Below are 10,160 nucleotides of genomic sequence, written 5' to 3' on the forward strand. Positions count from 1 at the left end.
GAAGGTGTTGTGTGTGTGTAAACCTACCAAAGGAAATCTCACTTGTCTCTGGACACAGCACTATCCTCCCCGAGAGGAAGACAGCACTACTGTGGTACCCGAACTCTTGGGGTGCCACAGATCTGTCTGCTGTGGGCGAATAGTCTGAGTCATCCAGGTTGTCTTGAGTCCTAGGAGAAAAAAACATTGTACCATGAACAAATTTTTTTGAGCAAACATTATACAACAAAACAAGTGAAACGGTGGTAATTTGTGCCAACATATGAAGCTAGGTATAGACCATGGGTATTTTAGATAAATTCACATATCCACAGGTGTCTGCATTATAACAAAAATGTCTTTAGTTAATCAGTGTATTGGTTGCTGTATTTAGGGCATTTTGGTATACATTTATACAAAAGGACATTTCTATACATAGACTGTTGTGAGGTTAATATGTTAGGCAAAACATACTGAGTCACTTACGGATTGAGCTCTAGGATTGGCCTGAAAAAAGCTAAGTTGCAGTAGTAAACATATTGTCTCTTTTTGGAAGCACCTGACGTGGAGGGGAGGGGATTACGGTAAATTCCCACATAAACTGGTCCCTCGCTGAGCGCCATCGCCGTTTAACCAAATCAACTGTTGAGAAAGTGTGCAAACAATAAAAATGTCACATAAAGGCAAACACAAAAATATTTTTAAAATATTAACCTCTTAAGCCCCGAGGGTGGTTTGCACGTTAATGACTGGGCCAATTTTTACAATTCTGACCACTGTCCCTTTATGAGGTTATAACTCTGGAACGCTTCAACGGATCCTGGCAATTCTGACAATGTTTTCTCGAGACATATTGTACTTCATGATAGTTGTAAAATTTCTTTTATATTACCTGCGCTTATTTATGAAAAAAATGGAAATTTGGCGAAAATTTAGAAAATTTCGGAATTTTCCAACTTTGAATTTTTATGCCCTTAAATCACAGAGATATGTCACACAAAATACATAATAAGTAACATTTCCCACATGTCTACTTTACATCAGCACAATTTTGGAAACAAATTTTTTTTGTTAGGGAGTTATAAGGGTTAAAAGTTGACCAGCAATTTCTCATTTTTACAACACCATTTTTTTTTAGGGACCACATCACATTTGAAGTCATTTTGAGGGGTTTATATGATAGAAAATAACCAAGTGTGACACCATTCTAAAAACTGCACCCCTCAAGGTGTTCAAAACCACATTCATGAAGTTTATTAACCCTTCTGGTGCTTTCACAGGAATTTGTACAATTTGTCCTGAGTACTCCGATACCCCATATGTGGGGGTAAACAACTGTGTGGGCGCATGGCAGAGCTCAGAAGGGAAGGAGCACCATTTGACTTTTCAATGCAAAATTGGCTGGAATTGAGATGGGATGCCATGTTGCTTTTGGAGAGCCACTAATGTGCCTAAACATTGAAACCCCCCACAAGTGACACCATTTTGGAAAGTAGACCCCCCCCTAAGGGACTTATCTAGATGTGTGGTGAGCACTTTGACCCACCAAGTGCTTCACAGAAGTTTATAATGTAGAGCTGTAAAAATAAAATATAATTTTTTTCACAAAAATGAATTTTTCGCCCCCAATTTTTTTTATTTTCCCAAGGGTACCAGAAGAAATTGTACCCCAAAAGTTATTGTACAATTTGTCCTGAGTACGCTGATACCCCATATGTGGGGGTAAACCACTGTTTGGATGCATAGCAGAGCTTGGAAGGGAAGGAGCACCGTTTGACTTTTCAATGCAAAATTGGCTGGAATTGAGATGGGACACCATGTTGCGTTGGTGAGCCCCTGATGTGCATAAACATTGAAACCTCCCACAAGTGACACCATTTTCGAAAGTAGACCCCTTAAGGATCTTATCTATATGTGTTGTGAGAGCTTTGAACCCCCAAGTGTTTCACTACAGTTTATGACGCAAAGCCGTGAAAATAAAAATTCTTTTTTTTCCACAAAAATGATTTTTTAGCCCTCAGTTTTGTATTTTGCCAAGGGTAACAGGGGAAATTGGACCCCAAATGTTGTTGTGCAATTTGTCCTGAGTACGCTGATACCCCATATATTGGGGGTAACCACCGTTTTGGCGCATGGCAGAGCTCAGAAGGGAAGGAGCATCATTTAGAATGCAGACTTAGATGGATTGGTCTGCAGGCGTCACATTGCGTTTGCAGAGCCCCTAATGTACCTAAACAGTAGAAACCCCACACAAGTGACCCCATATTGGAAACTAGACCCCCCAAGGAACTTATCTAGATGTGTTGTGAGAACTTTAAACCCCCAAGTGTTTCTCTACAGTTAATAAAGCAGAGCCGTGAAAATAAAAAATCATTTTTTTTCCACAAAAATTATCTTTAACGCCCAGTTTTGTATTTTTCCAAGGGTAACAGGAGAAAATGGTCCCCAAAAGTTGTTGTCCAATTTGTCCTGAGTACGCTGATACCCCTTATGTGGGGGGGAACCATCGTTTGGGTGCATGGCAGAGCTCGGAAGGGAAGGAGTGCCATTTGGAATGCAGACTTAGATGGATTGGTCTGCAGGCGTCACGTTGCATTTGCAGAGCCCCTGATGTACCTAAACAGTAGAAACCCCCCACAAGTGACCCCATATTGGAACCTAGACCCCCAAGGAACTTATCTAGATGTGTTGTGAGAACTTTGAACCTCCAAGTATTTCACTACAGTTTATAATGCAGAGCCGTGAAAATAACAAATAATTTTTGTACCACAAAAATGTTTTTTTAGCACCCCAAATTTTTATTTTCCCAAGGGTAACAAGAGAAATTGGACCCCAGAAGTTGTTGTCCAATTTGTCCTGAGTACACTGATACCCCATATGTTGGGGTAAACCCCTGCTTGGGCACACGGGAGAGCTCGGAAGGAGCACTATTTTACTTTTTCAATGCAGAATTGGCTGGAATTGAGATCGGACGCCATGTCGCATTTGGAGAGCCCCTGATGTGCCTAAACAATGGAAACCCCCAATTTTAACTGAAACCCTAACCCAAACACACCCCTCATCCCAACCACACCCCTAACCCCAACCCTAACCACACCCCTAACTCCAACACCCCCCTAACCCTAATCCCAACCATAACCCTAACCACACCCCTAACCCTGACACACCCCTAACCCTAATCCCAACCGTAAATGTAATCCTAGCCCCAACCCTAACCCGAACCCTAACCCTAGTCCTAACCGTAGCCCTAACCCTAATGGGAAAATGGAAATAAATACATTTTTTTAATTTTTTATTTTTCCCTAACCAAGGGGGTGATGAAGGGGGGTTTGATTTACTTTTATAGCAGGTTGTTTAGCGGATTTTTATGATTGGCAGCTGTCACACACTAAAAGACGCTTTTTCTGCAAAAAATATTTTTTTGTGTTACCACATTTTGAGAGCTATAATTTTTCCATATTTTGGTCCACAGAGTCATGTGAGGTTTTGTTTTTTTGCGGGACGAGTTGACGTTTTTATTGGTAACATTTTCGGACACGTGACATTTTTTGATCGCTTTTTATTCTGACTTTTGTGAGGCAGTATGACCAAAAACCAGCTATTCATGAATTTCTTTTGGGGGGGCGTTTATACCGTTCCGCGTTTGGTAAAATGGATAAAGCAGTTTTATTCTTTGGGTCAGTACGATTACAGCAATACATTAGTCAATTAACACATTGCAAAATATGCAGGCAGAGGTAGTCCTAAGACCAACAAATGTGATACATCTGTAGAGATATGGGGGAATACAGTACAGACTGTAAAACATGATATACCACATTTCTGATGCCATGGAAGTTTATTATCTAAATAAAAATGTAAAACATCCCAGACAAGTACCCCTTGACTGAGCAATGTATATGCACTGCTTTTTTTAGTTTCAAAAAATGTAGGAAGGTTGTAAAGACATAAAGCTACAGACCAGCTCTAAAATGCTGCCATATACACACACACTGCATGTTTTGGCCATTTCAAACAAGCATGGTTTATTATGAGTTATGCTAGTAACGATAGGGATCATACTATAATACTAGTAGTAATGTAAAGTATATATGATAATGTGTTTGACCTACAAAGGCTAAATACACATCACATAATGTGTGTGTTGGTTAGACATGTAACATGACAGATATAAAGCACAATGTCAACTTTTTTTTCTAAAAAAAATAATTTCTATTTTACTTTTCAAATGGAACATCTCTGGGGTAACTTACCAAACTTTGCCTGCTTTGCTGGTGAATATGTGGTCCAGCCAGGTCTTAGGTAGAGCTGTTCTGCTACAGCGAACCAACCACGTTCTATTGCCAGCCTGCCATGGTATCCCTCGGATCGAGTGTCCCAAAGTTCGGGATGTTGCTCCAGAAGACTTATTAGCCATTCTGTGTCCACACGGGGGGCCATAATGTAGTCCAAAATCACACTTGAAAGATGCCACCACTGTGATATCACTCCAACTTCAACTGCCACCAAAAAATGCTCTCCAGACTCTGCCAAAGTTTGGGCCAAGCAATGTCTAGACATCTGTCTAGTATTGATACAATTGGTTTCAATGTTAACCCTATAAGTTTGAAAGTGCACATAGACTGCACACGGATGCCATCTGTGTACGGTACGTGTTTACATGGACCCGTTGACTTGTATAGGTCCGTGTGATCCGCGCTGTTGCACAAAAACGGACATCTGCGTGTTTTGCACAAGGACACATGGTCCATAAAAATACGCTGACATGTGCATAGACCCATTCATTTGAATGGATCTACGTGTGTCAGTGTCTCCGGTACATGAGGAAACTGTCACTACACGTACCGGAGGCACTGACGTGTCAAACCGGCCTCATGTTGTTTATGCCCTTCTGTGCCCTGCCCCAAAGTGTATGTGGGTCAAACCTCACAAGAACTCTGCAGACACACACAATAGCATATCTCCAATATTAATCTGGCTAGACAGGATGTGACGAAGACTTTGTCCTCTGTTGCTAATAATTTTTTACAGATACCATAGCAGTACCCGTGGATTACGGGTGGTGGGTTTACAGAAACTTTCTAATAATGTATGTTAATTTGACTGCCAGGGTGAACTGTTGAGGCTGGAATCCAGGTGGCCATTTCTTCAATATAATTCATTAATGTCCCCTGTTTACCTATATATGATTCCTCTTGAAGAAATTTAAAGTCCTCTTGTATCTGACTCATTGATTTTTTTATAGCCTTTAAGTATTATATACTTTGATTATGTCCACCTGGTGGCACGCACCCCAGACTCTTATGGTACGCAAACGATCTCATTGCGCAGTTGCGGTGACATTTTTCCAGTCTTTGAAACGTATCCCGGGATATGTGTTTTTTCTGTGTGATACGCATATTTACTGATCGGACATGCGTGGTCACCATTTCCGGCCGATGAAATGCATACATGGCAGACTGTTGTGGAATGCATGTCAGTTGCGCATGCTCACTGACAACACTTTTCTAACGGATACGCATGTTTGGACGGAACTTTATGTATAATGGACACTGCTCTTACTGAGCAGGTATTTCTATTAGTAATTGCTGGATCAAGTGTTCTATGATTGCCACTGACAGGTGTCTGCGATCATGACAACTTCAGTAAGGGCTGTCCCACACGTCCAGATAATTCCGGTACCGGAATAAATCGGTACTGGAGTTATCCGTGTCCGTGTGCCTGGGAACTCACGTAGGCCATACGTGCGGCACACGTGTGCCGCCCGTATGGCGAGTGGGTACCACACGGAGCGTGTGGTACCCACGCGTGTGGTACCCTGCATCGTGCTGAAGCCGCGATTCATATGTTCCCTGCAGCAACGTTTGCTGCAGAGAAAATATGAATAATAGTGTTTAAAATAAAGATCTATGTGTCCGCCGCCCTCCCACCCCCTGTGCGCCCCCCCCCGCTGTTCAGAAAATACTTACCCGCTTCCATCGCTGCTTCCTGGTCTGGCCGCGGCTTCTAGTGTATGCGGTCACGTGGGGCCGATCATTTACAGTCATGAATATGTGGCTCCACCTCCCATAGGGGCGGAGCCGACTATTCATGATTGTAAATGAGCGGCCCCACGTGACCGCATACAGTAGGAGGCGCGGGGCAGAGAGGAAGGAGTGACAGCCAACGTGGGAGCGGGTGAGTATTTTCTGAACAGCGGGGGGGTGCACAGGGGGCGGGGGGGCGCACAGGGGGTGGGAGGGCGGGGGACACATAGATCTTTATTTTAAACACTATTATTCATATTTTCTCTGCAGCAAACGCTGCTGCAGGGAACATATGAATCGCGGCTTCAGCACCAGTGGGGGGGACAGCGCTTACTGTAGCGCTGTCTCCTGTACGCACACGGACCCCAGACGGAGAACGTCCGTGTGAGGTCCGAGTTTTACACGGACCCATTGACTTTAATGGGTCCGTGTAAAACGTGCGCTCCCACGAACACTGACATGTCTCCGTGTTTGGCACACGGAGACACGGTCCGCAAAAAATCAATGACATCTGAACAGATGCATTGATTTTTATGGGTCTACGTGTGTCAGTGTCTCCGGTACGTGAGGAAACTGTCACTTCACGTACCGGAGCCACTGACGTGTGAAACCGGCCTAAGTGCACTTACTAGGGTAAATATAACTGACATGATGGATCTTTCTCTGACTTCCCCTGACAAAGCTACATGTGTTAGTGGCACCCGTTGGGACTTTTTGGGCTTCATTACACTCTGGGTTGTTGCAAGTATATGTCGGATAGTGTATATTTTCTGCAGCTATTAGCATGGGTCAATGTGTGATAATGCAAATTGCTTACTGCAATTGTTTACCAACTTTGGTGTCTCTATTTTAGACTTTAAATTGATTTAAAGGAGGTTGGATAGGAGGCATACATATTGCTGCTGTTCACGCATTGGTCGGATGTCTTTGTATTTATGAATCGTTTTTTATTGCCACTGCTTTTTCATTTGCATGGGAATTGTGCTTATTGAATTGAGGACTTATCATTTTTGTTAGCCTGTTTATTTATACTCTATTGGGAGTGTGTGCTTGTCTATATATGCTTTTTATGTTTGTTTTTATGTTTTTTTGCACTTTGTGTTCTCAATAAAGCCTTTTTTCACTTGCTATGTGGGGGTATGTGCACTTTTATTTGCGCTGTCTTTCTCTTTTTTTGTGAATAACACAGTGATGTCAGAGTATAAGGATAACATTCATGATGATAACATGCTACAGGGATAACGCACATAGTGATGTCAAGGTATATGGATAACGCACACACAGTGATGTCACGGTACAGGGATAATGCACACTGATGTCACAGTATAAGGGTATGTGCACACGTCCGGATTTCTTGCAGAAATTTCCTGAAGAAAACCGGAAATTTTCTGCAAGAAATCCGCATTTTTTTTTGCTTTTTTTTTCCGTTTTTTTCGCGTTTTTTTAGCATTCTGCAAGCGTAATTAGCTTGCAGAATGCTAAAGTTTTCCAAGCGATCTGTAGCATCGCTTGGAAAACTGACTGACAAGTTGGTCACACTTGTCAAACATACTGTTTGACAAGTGTGACCAACTTTTTACTATAGATGCTGCTTATGCAGCATCTATAGTAAAAGATAGAATGTTTAAAAATAATAAAAAAAATTAAAAAATGGTTATACTCACCCTCTGCAGACAGCCAATCTCCTCAGCGGCGTCCGTTCCTATAGATGCCGGTGTGGTTCAGGACCTTCGATGACGTCGCGGCTTGTGATTGGTCGCGTGAGTCACATGAGCGGTCACGCGACCAATCACAAGACAGCGACGTCATCACAGGTCCTGAACCACACCATCTATAGGAACGGAAGAGAAAGCATGCACCGGAGAGGCGGGAACACTTCGGGGGCCATCAGAGGGTGAGTATATCACTATTTTTTATTTTAATTCTTTTTTTTTTAACCAATTATATGGTGCCCAGTCCGTGGAGGAGAGTCTCCTCTCCTCCACCCTGGGTACCAACCTCACATAATCTGCTTACTTCCCGCATGGTGGGCATAGCCCCGGGAAGTAAGCAGATCAATGCACTCCTAGGTGTACGGAATCCCCGCAATTCCGCATTTTTAATGAACATGTTGCTTTTTTTTCCGCGATGCGATTTTTTCGCGGAAAAAAATACCCTGTAAATAATAGGAGGCATATGTAAGCGGTTTTTTCGCGTTTTTATCACGTTTTTATAGCGAAAAAATGCGAAAAAAACGCGAAAAATCCTGAACGTGTGCACATGGCCTCAGGATAACTTACACAGTGATGTCACAGTACAGTGATAATGCACACAGTGATATCATAGTAAAAGGAAAATGCAAACAGTGATTTAACAATTCAGGGATAACACTCAAGTCCATATCACATCACGGGGATAACACACACATTGATGTTGAAGTACAGGGATAATGCAAACAGTGATATAACAATAGGTGGATAGCACTTACGCTGATATCACATTACAGGAATAACGCAATGTTGTTAAAGTACAAGGATTTCTTACACAGCGTTGCCAAAGTACAGTAATCATGTACAGTGGGTACGGAAAGTATTCAGACGCCTTTAAATTTTTCATTCTTTGTTGCATTGCAACCATTTGGTAAATTCAAAAAAGTTCATTTTTTCACATTAATGTACACTCTGCACTCCATCGTGACTGAAAAAACAGACGTATTCAGATTCTTTGCTCAGACACTCATATTTAAGTCACATGCTGTCCATTTCCTTTTGATTCTCCTTGAGATGGTTCTACTCCTTCATTGGAGTCCAGCTGTGTTTAATTAAACTGATAGGACTTGATTTGGAAAGGCACACAGCTGTCTATATAAGACCTTACAGCTCACAGTGCATGTCAGACAAAATGAGAATCATGAGGTCAAAGGAACTGGCCAAGGAGCTCAGAGACAGAATTGTGGCAAGGCACAGATTTGGCCATGGTTACAAAAGAATTTCTGCAGTACTGAAGGTTCCTAAGAGCACAGTGGCCTCCATAATTCTTCAATGGAAGAAATTTGGGACCACCAGAAGTCTTCCTAGACCTGGCCGTCCTGCCAAACTGAGCAGTCGTGGGAGAAGAGCCTTGGTGAGAGAGGTAAAGAAGAACCCCAAGATCACTGTCGCTGAGCTCCAGAGATGCAGTAGGGAGATGGGAGATAGTTCCACAAAGTCAACTATCACTGCAGCCCTCCACTATTCGGGCATTTATGGCAGAGTGGCCCAACGGAAGCCTCTCCTCAGTGCAAGACATATGAAAGCCCGCATAGTTTGCTAAAAAAAACACATGAAGGACTCCCAGACTATGAGAAATTAGATTCTCTGGTCTGATGAAACAAAGATAGACATTTTTGGTGATAATTCTAAGCGGTAAGTGTGGAGAAAACCAAGCACTGCTCATTACCTGCTCAATACAATCCCAAAAGTGAAACATGGTGGTGGCAGCATCATGCTATGGGGGTGTTTTTCAGCTTCAGGGACAGGACGACTGGTTGCTATTAAAGGAAACATGAATGTGGCCAAGTACAGAGATATATTGGATGAAAACCTCTTCCCGAGTGCTCTGGACCTCAGACTTGGCCGAAGGTTCACCTTCCAACAAGACAGTGACCCCTAAGCACACAGCTAAAATAGCAAAGGAGTGGCTTCAGAACAACTCTGTGACAATTCTTGACTGGCCCAGCCAGAGCCCTGACCCAAACCCAATTGAGCATCTCTGGAGAGACCTGAAAATGGCTGTCCACCAATGTTCACCATCCAACCTGACGGAACTGGAGAGGATCTGCAAGGAAGAATGGCAGAGGATCCCCAAATTCAGGTGTGAAACACTTGTTGCATCATTCCCAAGAAGACTCATGGCTGTACTAGCTCAAAAGGGTTCTTCTATTTAATACTGAGCAAAGGGTCTGAATACTTATGACCATGCGATATTTCAGTTTTTCTTTTTTAATAAATTTGCAAAAATGTCTGCATTTCTGTTTTTTTTTCAGTAAAGATGGGGTGCAGAGTGTATATTAATGAGAAAAAAAAAGAACTTTTTTGAATTTACCAAATGGCTGCAATGAAACAAAGAGTGAAAAATTTAAAGGGGTCTGAATACTTTCCGTACCCACTGTACATGGTGATGTCACAGTAAAAGGAT

Source organism: Ranitomeya variabilis, chromosome 3, assembly GCF_051348905.1.
Source record: "Ranitomeya variabilis isolate aRanVar5 chromosome 3, aRanVar5.hap1, whole genome shotgun sequence".
In the NCBI taxonomy this organism is placed as follows: domain Eukaryota; kingdom Metazoa; phylum Chordata; class Amphibia; order Anura; family Dendrobatidae; genus Ranitomeya; species Ranitomeya variabilis.